At 36.3% G+C, this 19268-nt stretch overlaps 1 long non-coding RNA gene across 1 annotated transcript; it reads right to left on the bottom strand.

The window, feature by feature from the left end:
• Window positions 1-3857: 3857 nt before the first annotated feature.
• On the bottom strand, window positions 3858-18029 carry LOC113524141 (uncharacterized). Its single transcript, XR_008301863.1, has 3 exons — window positions 16581-18029; window positions 13515-13607; window positions 3858-13034 (listed from the first exon to the last, which is right to left on the bottom strand). It is a non-coding gene; the product is annotated as an uncharacterized LOC113524141 (long non-coding RNA).
• Between the last annotated feature and the right edge of the window lie 1239 nt (window positions 18030-19268).

The raw sequence follows: 19268 nt of genomic DNA, 5'->3' as shown, positions 1-19268 counted from the left end.
TGAAATATGAGATATGTGACTGTAAATAGATAAAAGTGACACGAAGTGTGTGTGTGTGTGTGTGCGTGTGTGTGTTTTGGTGAATAAAATAAAATTAGTATTGAATAATATTGTGATAATGGAAAAACTAATTATAATTATAATTATAAATAGTAAAATTAATATTTAATTTATTATTATTATTATTATTATTATTGGTGATTATGATTATGATATTAATAATAATATTGTTGTTGTTAATGTTGGTTTTGCTGCTATTTTGTTTGTTTGTTTAATCTTTATGAATTCCTTGTTTTGTTTGTTAATTTTTTTTAATTAATTTTCTGTTAATTCTCCATGTTCTGCCTATATAGTTAACCTACTGATTATTTACTTACTTACTGTAAATTAACTTATATTTCATATATAATTCGTACATAAAGTATTTTATTAATTATTCTTTCTTTTCTTGTTCGCTTCTCCTGGTGAAGGTAGGTAGGTGTACCTAATAAAGTGGCAACTCAGTGTATTTATTTATTTATTTTCTATTTGTTAAGTATAGAAAACAGATAAGCTATGTTCAAAAAAAATAACAAAAAGCTTTGCTTTCTCACTTCCATTCTTACCATGCCCACATCGAGAGCATCCTGAGCAGCTGCATCACTGTCTGGTTTGGGAATTGCACCGCCTCGGATCGCAAGACCCTGCAGCGGATAGTGAGGACAGCTGAGAAGATCGTAGGGGACTCTCTTCCCTCCATCACGGACATTTACACCTCACACTGCATCCGCAAAGCCACCAGCATTGTGGATGACCCCACACAACCCTCTCACACACTCTTTACCCTTCTGCTGTCTGGCAAACGGTACCGAAGCATTCGGGCCTCACGACCAGACTGTGCAACAGTTTCTTCCCCCATGCAATCAGACTCCTCAATACTCAGGAACTGGTCTGAAGGAACACACACACACACATACATACAGACACACACAACTGAGCATCCTCCATCCTCTCTGAAATCTTTTTGCAAGTTTTTGCACATGTTTATGCTGCTACAAGTACTTATTACTGTACATAGGCTGCTACTCTTATGTTTACACTATTTCAGCTACTTGTTTTGTACTCTTGTACTCTTTGCACTATTGTCACTAGGTTCACTTTTAAATAAAACTGTGTACTGGTCGGCGCTGCACTGGGACTTACTGTGCCCATTGTCTGTCCCAGTAGTCGTTTTACTTGTACTGTCTTGTACTGTCTTGTACTGTTTTGTACTGTCTGCACATGTTTGCACTTGTGCACGTTATGTATAAATTATTTAGTCCCTTGTAGTTCTGTGTTGTTCTGTGTCGTCTTATGTAGCACCTTGGTCCTGGAGAAACATTGTTTTGTTTCACTATGTACTTGTATATGGCTGAAATGACAATAAACTCCACTTGAACTTGAACTTGAACTTTTTGTGCACCATGTACTTTATTAGGTACTATGCAGCCATACTCATTGGCTATTTTATTAGGTAAATCGTCCATATAGGTCACTTTGTATGTATACGGTTATTGACTTTCAGTCCAGCTGTTGCTCTCTAGTCTGTCAGTCTCCCTCCGTCCTCTTCATTAATGTAGACAGACCAGATATTATTTGGATGGTGGATCATTAATCATCAGAGCTGTTCCTCTGACATGAGATCAAGACTAGAGGATGATTAACACACACTGTATGTGGAAAAAAATTATCCTTAGCCTCTAACTATGCATCTAATTGTGTATAATATAGTGGCAGTGAGTGTATTACAGAGTTTAAAATCCCAAACAAGTGTCATGTTTGTGCAGAGATTGAACCACCACCAAATAGCAAAAGATAAGATGATGTATACAGTAGGTTTGTCTAATACAATTATCAAAGATTAAACATAGGCATAAATATCATAAAATACAATATGAAACTGTCTAATCTGGTATTTCCTTGAGCACTAAAGAGTAAAATGATAAAATATGATAAAATGCCTGTGCAATAGCTCTGAGTGATTTCCCCCTCTTTTCTCAGCTTCAAAATGGCTTGCTTTTCTCCCATAGGCAGCTTTCTGGTCTTCATGTTGGTTTATCCTTTCTAACATCAAATGCAGTCTTCACAGGCGAAACCCAGGAGTAGACATTCAAAGCTATTAATTGTTTAAACAATCAATCTAACAGGTCACATCTAGGCAACAAGAAACACCTGTCAGTCACATGTTCCAATATTTTTGGTCACTAGACGAATGGGTGGGTTCAAACAGAAGGTGCCATGTTGTAATTTGTTTAAAACATCTAGATGTATATATGAGGAAATTAAAGCTGAAATGCTAAACTATCGTCTCATTCATCCTCTGATCTCAAACCCAAATGTCTTCAGTGTATAGCAAAAATAAAAGAATTGGCCTTGCTGTTCCAATACTTTTGGAGGGGACTGTATGTATGTTCGTTTATGGTGCTTGTTACTATTATACTAATTAAAAGAGAGGACATATAAATAAGGATTTACATAAGCACCACTCCAGAATTACATGTAGCTCAGTAACAATAAATATTGATGTGACACCTAAAACTAACCAGCCAGTTCCAGCAGTTCAAAATGTTTTTCAACGAGTAAAATATGAAAATGAAAGAAATTATAATTCAAATGAGCTAACTCATACCGCCGGGGTTCCTGGTTCAATCCTGAGCCTGGATAACTGTCTGTGTGGAATTTCACATATTCTCCCTGTGTCCTTGTGGGTTTTCTCTTGGCTTTTGGGTTTCCTCCCACCTTCAGAAAACATGCCAGTAGGTAGGATTAGTAACTTTCTCAATTCCTTCTAGACATTAATGAGTGTGTGAATGTGTGTGCGTGTTGCCCTATGACGGAGTAGTGTCTCATCAAGCGTGTATTCCCACATCACGCCCAGTGTTCCCGGGACAGACTCCAGATCCACCACGATGAAAATGAATGAATGAATGAATCATTCCAATTAACTTTATTTGCATTATTATGTGAAGACACAGCATTTCAAATATTCTCATAAAGATTGTGCAACTCTATATTTTATGCTGGCTGCTTGTACCTCTTTTCCTTTTTGCCTAGGAATACATCTGAATAAATATTTATAGCTGTATTTGTGAGCAAAATTGTTTATTCATGCAATTGAATACATTTTCAACGATTATTTTAATATGATGAGGTGAAAATTATACATCACCAGTTTTTGCTTTTTTTTTTTCTTCCACCAATGTATCTAATTTTGCATGAGTATCCTATAAAAACCTTAGAGCCTTCCGTTAAGACATCCAACTAAAACAAAGCATGTTTCATACTGTTTAGGTTTTTTCATACTGGCTTTGCACAAATGTTGTGGTTTTTTTTTTTTTTTTTCTGTTTGCCACATTTTGAGATTACTCCTGGCTGGCTCTCCTTTAACTGGTTCCCTCCTGGCTTGCTTCCCTATGGCTGGCTTGCTCCTGGCTACCCTTCCTGCTTTTGATTTTACGTCCAAAATGAATAGTAAAAGAAGCCATCTTACTATTTGTATTTGCAACATTGTAGACAAATTTTCCACAAAAAACCTACAGATGGGACAGAAATGAACATTGCCATTACTGTAACATATCTGCTTGCCAACATGGCTTTATGCCAATCTAAGCTTATTTGTGTTTGTTAAATACAAGCGACCCTGTTACCAAAAATTTATTATTCTCTTGTGACAGATACTAAGCTGAAGGTTCATTATGCATTACCTGGACTAATGGACTAATGGACTAGTGGACTAATAAACTGGCAATTCAGTATATAGTCAGAATTGTATTCATTTTGATTATATCACAGCACTATTGAGTTCATTCTGATTGGTTCATTCAACAGCTCTGACTGTAGTGCAGCTGCAAATCACAATTTTATATTAATACGCTTGTTCTAATACATTATCATTTCTGTAGTAACAGCTCATTCACAGAAACTTGTACAGATGAAGCTTCACATAATCTAAGCCTAACAATTAATGGATTAAAAAACATGGCATTATCCAACAAAGCAAAATGTGTGAATGTTGTTTGTAAGGAGACACTTATTTAATGGAAGGAGTCTCCAATGTCAGTGCTTTGTAACAGTCAGTACGTTTTCTGACACAGGAAAGTCGCCATCAGATGGTTTCCACTTTCTCTGTAACATGACACACTGTGTTTTCTCTGTCTTGTTAACTTTAAGATAGAGGCTTGTGAGGGAATGACTGTTTATAGGTGCTATAACGTAAGTGACAACAGGAACTAACTTGTTCTGCAGACATTCCACAGTATTAAACTAAAGTAAATATAAACAGATAAAAATACAATGTGTCATACTCAATAAAAATAAATGTTTTTTTTTAAAACTGCTGTGGGATAAGAGGAATAAAACGCTTTACATGGACATGCTGTTAATGGAAAATAATCAACTTCTAACAGTGTGGTAACAGTAAGTCTACTTCATCACACCACTGAATCATTGATTATTTTCCTATAACAACACGTCCTGAAATGTTTTATTCCTTATATAACTGATTAATAAAAATAGTCACAGACATTTGAAGCTTTCTCGCTGTCTGGAGCTATGCATTAGGTATCCTGCTTTTCATTAATGAAATGATCATTTCTCTATGTGTGTGTGTGTGTGTGTGTGTGTGTGTGTGTGTGTGTGTTTGTGTATGTGTGTGTGTAATCTGGTGCCAAGCCACATTATTCACGCCTAACCTGCACCTTCAGACAGACTGCTGAACCCAGCACAGTATTCCCACCATGCTCAGCATTCTCCTGTACACTCGCTAATCCCATTCCATCACTAAACACTGCCGTCACAGCCCAGGAACAATCACAATCACACAGCGACAGACACGGCTGTGATGAACATTGCATCAGAGATTACTTGTTAAAAGAGTTTACTGGAAAATGATGTATAATCATTAGGTCTAAATTCTAAAAAATATCTTGGCAAGTGAAAATATCTTAAATAAAGGCAAATTTATTTAATGTTACCCATTATGAGATTACAATAAAACAAACATATGGTGTAACATATTAAGCCTATTTCTAGACTTCTTTTTACTTCATGTTTGAAACGGTCTTGTTCCTTTGGCAGATAAGCATTTATTTTTAAATAGAACTAAACAGCTGCAGTAGAACAATGAAAGACATTTACCTTAGTGGACTTAAGACTTTTGAATGACTTTATATACCTATGAGTGGACAACATGGCACCATTGACTTCCACTGTGCAGGTTTGAAGCCATATACCTATGAGTGGCCAATGTGGTGCCATTGACTTCCAATGTGTGGGTTTGAAGCCATATACATATGAATGGACAACATGGCACCATTGACTTCCAATGGGTGGGTTTGAAGCCATATACATATAAACGGACAACATGGCACCATCGACTTCCATTGTGCGGGTTTGAAGTCATATGCCAATGAATGAACAACATGGTGCCATTGACTTCCATTGTGTGGGTTTGAAGCCATATACATATGAATGGACAACATGACGCCATTGACTTTCAATGTGGGGGTTTGAAGCCGTATACATATGAATGGACAAAATGGCACCACTGACTTCCATTGTGCGGGTTTGAAGTCATATACATATGAGTGGACAATGTGGTGCCGTTGACTTCCATTGTGCAAGTATGAATTCATATACATATGAACGGACAAAATGGCGTCATTGACTTCCATTGTGCAGGTATGAAGCCATATACCTATGAGTGGACAATGTGGCACCATTGACTTCCATTGTGCGGGTTTGAAGCTATGTAGGTATGAATGGACAACATGGCGCCATTGACTTCCGTTGTGCGGGTTTGAAGCGTAAATTTGGTCAAATTGAAGATCACCATTTTGACTGAGTTTGCACAGTAGAGACCTTAGACCAGAGCATGAGCAGTAGACACTGCCCACTGAACAGTGAGTCTACCTCTTGCCTACCCATATTAGTCATTCTTCATGCTGCAAGTCATCATGCCAAGGGATATTACCTGAAATTAAGATGGCACATCGAAGGCTACCTCAATGTTGTAAGTACAGCATTATTTATGAATTAACTGGTAAAATACTAAATTGTAGTCCTGTAATTTGTATAAATATATTGATTTTGAGTCATAACTGTCTGAACTGCTATTTAATAGCTAGCTGACATTGGCTAATCCATCATGTTAATCAAAGTAATGTAAGTATAAGTAGCTAACATAATGTACCCACTGAAGATATACTGATAAACAGCAGTCAGCATTTACACTTAACACAACATATTTTTGACCACTAAACATTGTACTGCAGCCAGCCATTAGAGGACCTCAGAGACAATTTGGCTTTACTTTTAAACCCCTGTTACGATGTTCACTTGTGCATTACATACTGCATCTCTGGGGTTGGGGGTTCAAATCCCACCTCATGTGTGGAGTTTGCATTTTCTCCCTGTGCTTTGTGCAAAAAAGGATATTACTGAGAACACTGGATTTAACCTTTCACATGGTATATTAACATCTCTATAAATATTTATAAATAAATTAGCACTTTATTTTTTTAAAAATCAAGTTTTTCTGTGTGTTTTTCTTACTATGTTACCTCTCCAGTAGTTTTTTAGACGGATGGTATTCTTTCATGACCTAGTGAACCATTATCAGGATGTATTCATTGATAGAGACTTAGGGCATCTGCCAAATGCCACAAAATGTAAATGAAAAAAAAAAAAAAAAAGTATAAATAATGATTTGCTCTGTATCACATTGGTAGTTGTTCTGTTCAGTCTTTTCAGTCTGTACAATTCTACACCTCGGCCCCTTTTTCACAGTACCAAACCTTACTGAGGAGAGAAACCACAGCCATAAAGTGATATATCAGACTCCATGAGCTCCCTTTCTATTCTCAGACATATGACTGCTAGAGAAAAGATGTAATAAGAATCGGCATCAGAGCAGATGAGATGTTCTTCTGTTTGCTGAAGGATGTTCACCTTGAAGTGTGTTCCATTCGCTGTTTTACACCATCTCTAGCCATGCACATGAGTGCTGAAAATAGCCAAGGTTATCCTGTTCACATTGCTCAGACCTTAATGTGAAAGTCTGACAGAATACTGGATCCTTCCATGGTCTAGTCTCAGAAGTTCTTGTACTCAAACATAGGTTCTAGTCTGGATCCCTTTCTGATAGTAAACATAGAAGTGTAATGAATTGTACAGATAATTAAAAATGCTATTATTATTATTATTATTATTATTATTATTATTATAGAAGAAGAAGAAGAAGAGGAAAAGAATCTGTGGTATCATCCATCATCCAATTAAATTTAAGCACTGCCTTTATGTGTTCAGCAAATCGGGATAAACGTATTGATATATTACTAAAAGTGTGTGTTTTTAATAATTTCTAAAACTTTACATTGTAGCAAGAACCCCAGATTCTGTTCATACAAAAGTAATTGTGTAGTTCTGATAATGAACACACAGTGGCAGCACTGAGCTGATTCATTTATCTGCAATAGCAAATGGAAAAAAAAATTAAGCATGCAGTTATGTCTGATATTGCATTACATTCATACACATTAAGCTTTGTTTTCTTAAAAAGAAATATTTTTTTCAGACAAAATGTAGGTAAGATGGATACACTGTTTTAAATGTTTCCCTAGTTAAACAATTATCTTTTTTTTTCTTTTGTATTTTTTTTTAAGTCCCTTTCATACTTATTAAGTCTAGTGCAAATTTACTTGTACACAACAGCTCACTAGGGATATTTATGTTCATGCAGGACATCTGAGCTCGAGTGTTTCCTCAAACTGCTTCTGCTACTGTCATTAACCCATTTAAACCAGGCACAGGTCATGTAAACAGATTCAACATTTATTCTCCTTAAACATTCATGCATTTGAAAGAAAATTAAAACTGAATATTTGTTGACGTCAGTTAGAGCAAAATCTGATCACCATTCAGTGGACATTAACATTTTTATTTCCTAAAGTCTCGGTAAATACCAGCATATTAATGCAAATCCTTTGCTTTAGAGCAGTACATTAAAAAATGTATAATAAACTTTCTAAAAAGTAGTGTTATTTGAATGCAATGAACAATAAAACACTGTGTAATATTATAACAATAGTAATAATCACCCAAAGAGTTATCACAGATATAAAGTGATACATCAGTCACACTAAAACTATGAATTACTTCACTTCCTGTCATGTGATTAAGATGGGAGTAGGTTCTGGATGCATGAATGAGTCAGTTCTTAAAAATAAAAGGTACAATCTTTCCTCAAACTGTGAAATTGTTCACAATGTCTAAAGGTCTAAAACTTTTACCAAAGGACATCTGGAAGGGGAAAATAGTAAGTCTTTAAAAATTAAGTGAAATCTATAATATATTTTAATAATAAGATTTTAAAAAATAATAACAATAATAATAACTAGAATGAGTAAATTAATATGCAAACAAACTAATAAATACAACAGAATAAAAAATCTAAGTTATTATTTCCAAAGTGCACAGATTTTTATAAACTATTCTATGTAATTTGCCCATTTCATCCCCAATTCGGTCATCTCTCAGTTCCCACCCATCAGCCAGCTCTGCCCTATCACACGACAGCTACCAAGAGTGGAGGCTGAAGTCTTAGATGCTGTGATTGACAGGAGAGAGAGAGTACGCCCCTCCCACCCAGACAACGCGGCCAGTTTTGCTCCCTAGACTCCCGACCACGGATGGCTGTGGCATCATCAGGATCCGAACCCGAGAACTCCTGATGATAGGAGTACTTCCTTAAGTTTATTGAAGAAATAAATATAGATTTTTTGTTACTATAGATATGCTAAATAAATAAGGTTGCCTTATTTTTATTCCAAGCATTCTAATGTCCATAAAATACTTTTGTACATTGAGAAAAAAAACACTTTACTAACATTTTGTAATTGAGAACAAAAAGATACAGACTCTGGTAAAAAAAAAAATGGAAGATCTCGAAATCACAACCAAATCGAAGTTGTTTAAATTAGTGTTGTTTTACAACTAAAAATGTTTCCATGGACAAGATAGCATGCCTGTGAGGGTGAGACACGATTAAGAAGTCTTTATTGGGAAAGACAGGAGATGCTGGAAGTGTTTCGGAGACTTCATTAATACCGAGAGATAATAATAGGGCTTTTTCTCCAAGGAGATGCAGATCAGATTGCTTTCATGGAGAAACAAACAGCATCCAAGGCCAAGTGCAGCTTTGTTTAGCCGTACCTTTTATACTCTCAGCTGAGAAACGAGCTTTAAAGGGGAAGACCCTGTGGCACTGGACTGGCCCCTTAAGGAGCTGAGCCCTCTCTGAGAGATCCCAAGAAACTTCGCACCTCTCCAGAAGCCTATAAATAGAAGCCATCTGTCTCCAGACTCAGTTACAACCCCATTCCTTATGTAGTGGACAGGGTGCGGCGACCAAATGACTGAACGAGTGAGTGGATGAGTGACGGGACCTATATTAGAGAAGAAAAAAAAAAAAAAAAAACAGCATCCATGATCTCCCAAAACTGTACCACTTTCTGCTGGGCTCTACACCAGGAACAGACAACATTTACTTGTCTTTATTTATTGATTGATTTAAGATTAATAGTCTTCTTGTACCTTACATAAACACAAGATATTGTGAAAGAGTATCCACATTAAAAAATAAAAAGAATAATTAATTAAAAGGTGCAATAGTCTTTTTTCATTTCTGACTTGTACAAATAACCTGGAAGATATGTAGAACATGATAAAAAAAAATGCATTAAGCCGTGGCCCGTAAACCATTTGGAAAACTTACTTCTGGTCCAGAAGGCTTGTTTGTGTTTGGATGCACCTCCAGTCAGTTATTTTACAGACACCCTACTCTATGGGCCATCTAAGATCCTGGAGGCAGAGCTTTGTGAGAATGAGTGGGAATGGGGGAGTGGGCTCAATTCATAAAAAAAAAAACACCTAACCTTTAAAGCATGGTCCAAAGTCCAAAATCCAAAGTGTGGATGTTAATTGGCCCATGGCTTCTCATTTACAATGTATTACGGTTCACGTTGTTCACGGTGTGTGTGTGTGTGTTCACTACTGTGTGTGTGCACTTGGATGGGTTAAATGCAGAGCACAAATTCCGAGTATGGGTCACCATACTTGGCCACAAGTCACTTCACTTAAATTAAAACTTAAATTAAACTTGAATTATTAGGTGGCTTGCAAGTTTTTCCTTTCGCCTGAGGGTGGCAGCAGACTGTGTTAACACGGTTAGCTAAATTGCAAAAGCCTTTTTTACTCTGACTGCACCTGCAAATTAATTTACTGAATGATTGATATTTAATAATGGCTAGAGACAAGAAGCATAAAGTTAACAGTGAGAAGGAGTGATTTCAAAAGAGCTGGAAAAAAGAATACTTTTTTTATCAAGAGCACATGTGTGTGCCTCCTATGTCAAGACACTGTTGTGGTAATTAAGGAATTTAACATCATGAGATATTATGAAGCAAATCATGGCCAATGCAAAAAGTATTCGGAGGATGAGAGGGCAGAGAACCTGAAGCGGCTGAAAGATTTTAGCAGAGCAAACAGGGCACAGAACATTACTAGAGCTAATAAGTGGCAATGCTTTCAACCACTAAGCATGGAAAACCTTTTATGAATCCTTGAAAGAGTCCTTAACTAAAGTGGCCAGTGTCATTTGTCCCAAAAAGAAACACACATTTGTGAATATCATATTGTGAGTCACAACAACAGCTGTCAGGTGATACCCTGCTGCAGTTATTCCACTAAAATGAAATTCACTATATGGGAGCTTTAAAATAATATTTTGGTGACTGGCCCTTGGGTATTTTGATGTGGTCCGCTTTGAAAAAAGATTGGACACCTCTACAGACTCTCAGAGAGTTCAAAGCTAGCAGGTCATCATCAAGGACAAGATGTGCACACTCATTGATACGTCAATGCCATCTGATAACAACACATCCACTAAAGTCTCAGAAAGGCTCTTCAAGTGCAAAGATCTGGAAATAGAAATGAGTCCAATATGGGGGAGATGATTCCAGTTGTCATCGGAGTCCAGAAAGGACCGGAAGAGTACAGCACCTTGACTGGATCTCAGGAAAGATTAACATCCATGAATTTCAGAAGATCATGCTCCTCAGGAGAGCCCACCTCTGCCACAGAGTCCTATCCATCAATAATAAAAATAATAATATCAATAATAAAAAAGTCAAATGGGTTTCTATTGTCATTCCTCTATATAGCTTATATACATTGGAACGTAATGTCGTTTCTCCAGGGCCGTGGTGCAACACATAACAGTACACAAGACTACATAAAGTGCAAATACACAACATGTGAGACGAGTGCAGGACAATAAACACACGGAACAGAGCAATAAATACACAGGACAGTAAGTACACAGAACATGGCCTGTAAACTGTAAACTATTTGGTAGTGGAGCAATAATAGGCATACCTGTAGCAGCAGTAAATGATAATAATTATAAAAATAATTTGATAGTAATTAAGTAATATTAAAATTAATAGTTAATAAAAATAATTTTAAAGTGTTATTTATACAGCACCAATGCAAGGTCACATTTTGTTTTACTATGGTGATATTTAGAGGCATACTATGACTCATATTGTAATAATAATAATAATAATAATAATAATAATAATAATAATCATCATCATCATCATCATCCCTATCTCTATCTATCTATCTATCTCCCACTCAGTCGCTCACTCACAGTAACTGCTTTATTCACACACTCATTCACACCCAGGGGCAGTATATCTTATCCAATCCACATACTGGCATGTTTTTTAGAGGTTGGCGAAAACCCACACAGACACTAGAAGAACCTGTAAAACTCCACACAGACAGTAACCCGAGTTCAGGATTGAGCCAAGGACCCTGGAGCTGTGAAGTGGCAATGCTGCTCCACCTGGATATTTATTCCTATTTATTTCTCAAATGTTTTATTTTATTTAAGACCTTTCTCAAACTCAAGGACACTTGGCAAAATCCACAAATCAGAATTATGACAAAATAAATAGAACAAAAATAATTATGACAAACATTAATTAGAGTTTAAGCATACGTGAATCAGAATGAATAGATATGATAGAATTAGGACAAATAAAGGGACAAAATAAAGGATATACAGCCATCACAGAGACTGGGGATTGCCTTGAAAATGCTGTTATTATATGAACTGAAGGAAAAGGGACAAGTAACCAGTGCAGTTTATATAGAAATGGTGACATATTTACAACTTTCATGCAACATTTACAAATCAGAAGTTACACTACTAATCCTCATGACAACAAAATGAGGCTTTTGGCTGAAATTATTGTAATGTTTTGAAGGGCAGTGCCAAGTGGATACCTCTAGGTCTGTTGCTGGTAATTATCTGACAATGTGTGACATCAAATTATTAACCAACATAATCTAAATGTTAAAAAAAAATAGCAGCAGCGTCCATGTCAGTATTTAAATGTATACATGTCTATCAGGCATGCCCATCATTGTCTATTAAACACAATGTAACGAACAGGACTTGGGAGATGATTAAGGCTTTAAATGCAGGATGGTTTATTAATAAAGACAAAACAGAATCATTGTAAGGGTAGCAAGCGTGAAAAATAGTGAGACATCATATTTTATAAACAGGCAAGGGTCAAAACACAATAATGAGATAGCTCAGAACTTACACAAATGCTGGGATTGGCAAGACTTCGCCATTAGGCACTGCACGTATTGGTCTTATATTGTATTGCTCTACAAAGCAGGAAGTAACCTGCAAGTGATAAGGTCAAACTCATGGGAGGGAGACCTCTGCTGACTGGGAGTGTGATGTCCCAGGCTGGTGTGTGACATAATGGCAGAATTAATAGAACAGTGTAATTTAGCTTACCAATCTGAAAGATGTTCATTTCTGAGTCCAAGGAGGTAAACAGCTCTGTGTCGTATCTCATTCGGTATTTGGTATCTCATTTGGTCAGCATTTGGTAATTAGCATTATCTGCTAAATCTGACATGATGTGTACACACTGGAAAGCAAAATGGCAAAGCAATAAAGTGACTAATGATTCACAAATGTCATATGAGAAGCGAGCATACGTAATTTGTATTACAAGTGAAATTAATGATTTACAGAACTGGCCATGACCATTGGTGTTGCAGTCATTAGTGAGGAAATGAACTCCTCAGAGCGGTTACACAAGTGAGGAATGAGAAGAGAGGCAGTAATGACCCCCAAAACCAAACTACTTTCTCTTACGGTGTGTTGGGATGTATTTATTGGGAAATAAATATCAGAAAAAATGCTCTACTCTAATAGACACCATTACATAATGCTCTGCTTCTTCTCTTATTCTACCGCAAATTTAATAAACCTAGATTGTTTATTGTCTAAATAAACAGTGTCCTTGTTCCTGCCTGTGTTCCCAAAATCATTTTCCACTTTCCATTTTTGCAAATATAGAAACTTAAATCATTACTGCTAAAATAAAACAGAGGACAGAAGTCACCTTACGATGGCGGGTCAAGTTGTAGGAAGGAGCTCCGTTATACTCGAAAGGCATTCCTGTGTGGCTAAAGTTAACCTCAAGTGCTCAGCTGGCCTGCAAGGATATTGTGTAAAGGTTATTCTGTCGTCCCTTCATGGGTTTGTGTGGAAGAGTGATGTGGCGCTAAGGAAAGGAAACTATATATGCATTGCTAAAAATAGAACTCTTGTGTACAGCCAGTGTTCTTGTGCTGCATCTTGATGATCAAATCTAATCTGCTTTATATCTGATCGTGTGCTATAGACAGGTTGCTAAACCACGATCAGTTGCTGAAAACCATGCAATGGTCAGAATTGGAGCAGGCCTGGCCATCATTTTACACAGCAAATTCCAAACAGATTTTGCAAGCTAGCTAGCATTCATTCAATCATCTTCAGTAAGTGCTTTGTGCTAGTTAGGGTCCCAGTGGTTCTGGAGCCTATGCCTGGAAACACTTGGCACAAAGTGGGAATACACCCTGGATAGGACTCCATTCTATCACAGAGCACACGGACACACTCATTCACACTGGGGCAATTTAGAGTAGCCAAATCAGACAGTAACCCAAGCTCAGGATTGAACCAGGGTCCCTGGACCTGTGAGCTGACAGCGCTGTGTGACTGTATCACTGCCAGCTAACAGGTTAATGTTAAATTTGCTTAAATACCACAACTGTGAAAACAGTCACTGATAGCTAATAGCTAGCTAAGGTAAGGTAAGTTGAGCAGCATCACTCTGTAATGTTAGTGAGGTAGAGTAGGGATGAAACAACAAAATAATTCAACTCACTAACCAAAAACACTCTATAGAATTTAGAATATCTTATAGAATATAAGATGCAATATAAGATCTTATAGAAAATCTTATCTTAGCTAAAGCTAACCACACAAATAACAAAAAGATGTCCTGTCTACATCCTTAAAAGTTATAAGAAACATAATACTAACACAGGACCAAACACTGAATGTGTGTTTGTTAATGTGTTTTCAGTGTGTTAACAGTGTGCAACAGCACTTCAAAATCATACATTTACATTAATGAAACACTTACGTTACATGTAACATAACAATATAACATAATATATAAAGTTACCAGAACATCCTTCTAACACTATAAAGCAGTCCAATAACATTACGGGATATCTCTTGTTAATTCATATGAAGTCAGTTAGTCTACACACAGTGGACTGCATTTATCAATGTTTTAGTAAAGTTGTGTGTAAATATTTTCATAGACTAAATGGAATAAAATTTCTGCCAGATTTACAAAAGTTTTGGTAATACTGATTTTCTTCATACTTACATGTTGATAAATACCAATCAGCCATAAATAAGCAAGTGTGTTCATGGCACAGCTGTTTTACATTTACTGACACACACAAAACTACATAAAAAGCGAAGGATTGAAAACAACACAGTGGTGAAAGAGCGCCTCCGAACTGCAGAGTGCGATAAATATTCCAGTAATGCAGCTCAGCCACTGCAGCGCGTCGGCTGCCATAGACACGCTAATGCTTCATCTTTTTAGGGCACCATTACTTTTGAACAGCAGATCTTTTTGTCTTTATTTATGCATTTGTTTTGGAATCACTTTCTTACAAGTCATTAATATGAAATCACAAAATTAAATCGGTGTGTAATTGAAATAAATAAGTTCTTTAGACTTGACAGCGTGATCCATATATGTAAAAATTGTAGTAACATCAACAATTGTATGATTTGAAGCCGATCAATGGAGGTTCACAATAGTGAGCTTCCTTGTATGTAAACTCTCAGGAGGTCTCATAGGATACGAAAATTCTTCCGAATTTATGGGCTTTTCATGAATGTAAATTTACGAATAAATTTACGATAAATGATGAAATTAGTTTGGATTAAATAAAAGAATTGATACTGACTATCTAACAAAATCCTGTATTGTCTATTGAGAGTATCACTAAGCCTCTTCCCCATTTCAATAATAATGTGATTATCCTTGGATAATTTATTTTATTTAAAAAATCACGCTGGTCCTCAAGAGCACAGACACAAACGTATGAGAAATGTGTTTGTTCACGTAAGAGTCATTTTTTATTTATAGTGCTTCTTGACATACAAGCACATAGACACTTGATATTAGTGCCTCATGGTATTCACTAATCTAAATATATAGGAAAGCAAGGAACCCATGTAACCCCAAGCAAAAGATTCCAGTTCTGGATGCATAGATGCGAGTGAAAGGCTGTAATTATGAGAGTAATTGTACAGATCGAGGGTTCGCTTATGTTCTTTACATCCTAATGACTACAATTACACATACAGTCAAGAACTGCTCCTGTTTTAGCACCGACTTTGAGCTGGTTTACAAATACAGGCTGAGTGTTTTCTTTTAGATCTCGTCATAAGTTATTCAACCAAACCTCTAACCACGAAACAGTAATAACCTCACTTTTGTTTCAATCATAATAAATATCATTCAAGAAACAGCTGGTGTCTCTTTACGAAGCTCAAAAAGAGCAAACACGAGACTAAACACACGCAGACTCATCTCTCAAGCTCTCAATTCTCAGTGCGTCCTTTAATACGAGTCGTGTGAAGTTGCTAATTTTATTGAGGGGATTTTCCCCTAGAGGTTTCCCAAGTGCTTCATTAGATCTGCCAAGCAGAAGAAGAAGAAGAAGAAGAAGAAGAAGAAGACGAAGAAGAGCTATAAAGCATGATAGATTTCCGTGTGGGAAATCCACTGCTCCAAAACAACCTGGCTTCTTTAAATACCAAAACACTGAAATGTATTTAGCAGGAAAAAACAAAACTATGGGTAGAATTAACACTGCGTTCTATGCCTTCACCTAAGTATGCATCAATACCATTATTTTCAGACCGAGGATGAGTATGAAATGTTCTTGGTACTCATTGACACCGATACAGATAATGATACAGAAATGCTTAATGTTATGGAAGCTACAAATGGATTTGCAATCGTTTCAAGATATTGCAAAACTCCATGGTTTAATGTACGAGTGGAAATTCATCCAACATACTGCGACGTGTCATGGAAAGTCTCTTTTACCTTTCACAGAACTTCCTCCGCTACTGCACACTCTTCCTTTGCCATGGCCTCCAGCGAGGATAGATCTTAATGCAGACTGGTGTGTCAACAGCACATGAAACCTCACTCCGTCTTTAAGTATCAAAGTCATGCGCTCTTGCCTCACTGGGTCAGTGCTGAATTGAGAGACATGTTTATCTTGCTGGGTGTTTTATTTTTTATCTTTATTTATTGGACATACATTATGCTTATTGTTGTTTCATTAATGATACGGCGTCATGGTGCCACAAATGAATTGCATCTATTTTATATCTGTCACTACAACTTTGGACATAATCTAAACAATTTTACAATTTTTACCTGAAACAAAATTTGAATCAAAGCCTGGATTGATAACAAACACTAGAGCGGAGCTAATGTGGCATTCAAATGGACCTTGTGAGTTTGTGCTTTTGATATCAGATGACAAAAACATAATACATTCACCTTTCAAGTGGTTTTAGTTATGAGAACACTGTTGCTAGCATGGCTCACCGGATGAGCAAAATGGATGAGCAGAGCTAATTTATCCATCTTTTTCAAGAAGAAAATACATTAAAATAAATGTAAGCAAGGAACAAAGGACAGAACCATCAAGTTGTTTTTCTGTGGTCTGATTGAAAGCACAAATGCTGCTTTTCTGTTTACGCTGCTTGTTTTTTTTTTTAGAAGACACATAGCATGATTACAGATTTGATACATTTTAGTCTATAAAAAACATAGCATTGATGGTGTTTCCTATCTGTCTTTAAATGAGTGTGTTCCTGTGTGTTCGTGTAATCGCTTTAAACCTACAGTTAGACCCCGTGCTATAAAACTCAACTGTAATAGGCTCATAATAGTAACCAAGTTACTGATAGATCATTCGAGAAGCCATCACTTGTTGCTAAGCAACTGGAAAACATGGAAACTAAGTGTAACCCAATGACTAATTTAACTAGCTAGCACATAGCCATTAAGTCTTTTAGACAAACAATGTAAATGCAGAGTGACAGTGGAAATATGGCCAAACTGCCTGGAATATCAATATTTTATGCAGATTTGTTGGTAAATTCCTAAGAAAAGACTCTTTTAAGTTGTAATTTTACTTCGCATCAACTGCTAACCAAAGTGCCATGAGTTTTGCGATCTTGCGAGACACTGCGTGGGGCTATAAGAAAATTTTGACTCTTGAAGTCGGAGCTGTTCATATGAAATCTTCTGAATAACTCACTAAAGTTGACGAATCAAAAAAGCAAAGAAAGTCAGTATGGCCTCAGCTGCACCACTGGCAGCAAGTGTACTGTCATGTGTAATAAACCATTGGATTAACTGACTGTTTCACATTTCATCCTGCTGCTTTTATGTGATCTATTAGATCATTTCATTTTAATGTGATTCATAAGGCACCACTTCTTCCAAAGTCAGTTTCAGGCTGACTCTCGTATTCTAACTGGCATCTAAGGCAGTTCTTAAGCTTTCATATGTGTGTTGCATTGAGAAGCAGGCGTGTCAAATAATATGTGTGTTTGGTTCTTATATAAGCACACAAAGGCATTCCTGAACACCAATAATGAATGTATCAATCATCAATCATAACAAACACTAAGGCCAGGTATTTTCTTTTAATCAGAGCAGGATGAAACTGATTCTGTTAAAAAAAAAAATGTGCACCAATTTCAGATTTTTGTACCAGTACGGTAAATTATATGCATACATGAACAAAAAGACTAATTTTGTGAAGATAATGATTTTTAAAATGTTGTTAAATCAGTGAAAGTCATAACCTACCATTACCAAAGTTGTATTTATTGAGTTCACTGAGTTGTTTTTGGCTGTTAACTTGAATTAAATGGGTCAAATTGATAAAAAAAAAAAAAAGGAACCTAATGTGTACTGTCAGTGAAAAGGTCAGAAATAAAAAGCTCTATGATTCCAAAGAATAGCCAGAATTTTATTTTAAATAATAAGCCTAACATTGGAATAGTGTGTAAAATAAATTTGTGCTTTGGGGGTTCATATAATTTAAAGGGTTAAGTGGTAGCTGCAAGGTTAAGAACCCCTGTTCTGGGAAACAGTTTATACCTCAGCATGAGTTCTTGCATTATTTAAGGAAATATCCATACAATAACAACATAATATATAATATATAAATATTATTTAATAAATTTTAAATAATAAATATTATTTAAAAGGCTAATATTATATAATATATATAACATTAGCTTTTAGGAGATAAGCTTTCCAACAATACATGATGCAAAATGGAGAGATGTAAAAATGACTGTAAAATTTCTACCTAAAAAAATGAAATCAATTAAAAATGTCTTAAGTGTAGTGAGTTAAGTCGGTACAAAAAAATAAATTACTTAGAATTAATAATTCTCAAGTCCTTTATATGGAAATCTAAAAGTTATAGATTGAAATATATGCAAAAAAAAAAAAAAAAAAAAAATCACGTAATGACGTATGACGCACGGCTGTCAGCGGTATTGGGGCTCTGACCGTAGCCTCACCAGGTGCTATGTTCCCCTCCACCACTGAGCATAGTGTCATAAATGACTGTCGTGTCATCCTAAAATTCTCCTTCCACTCCTCGTCTGTGAAGTGGTGCAAGACGACGTTGTCCCACCAGTCCTTGCTTCGGACCCTCATCCACAGACGCCTTGTTCTGGGCTCGGGAAGAGGCGT

This window comes from Pangasianodon hypophthalmus, chromosome 5, assembly GCF_027358585.1.
Source record: "Pangasianodon hypophthalmus isolate fPanHyp1 chromosome 5, fPanHyp1.pri, whole genome shotgun sequence".
NCBI lineage: Eukaryota > Metazoa > Chordata > Actinopteri > Siluriformes > Pangasiidae > Pangasianodon > Pangasianodon hypophthalmus.
Note: the sequence above shows the minus strand (reverse complement) of the source record. Positions and strands in the feature narration are given on the sequence as shown.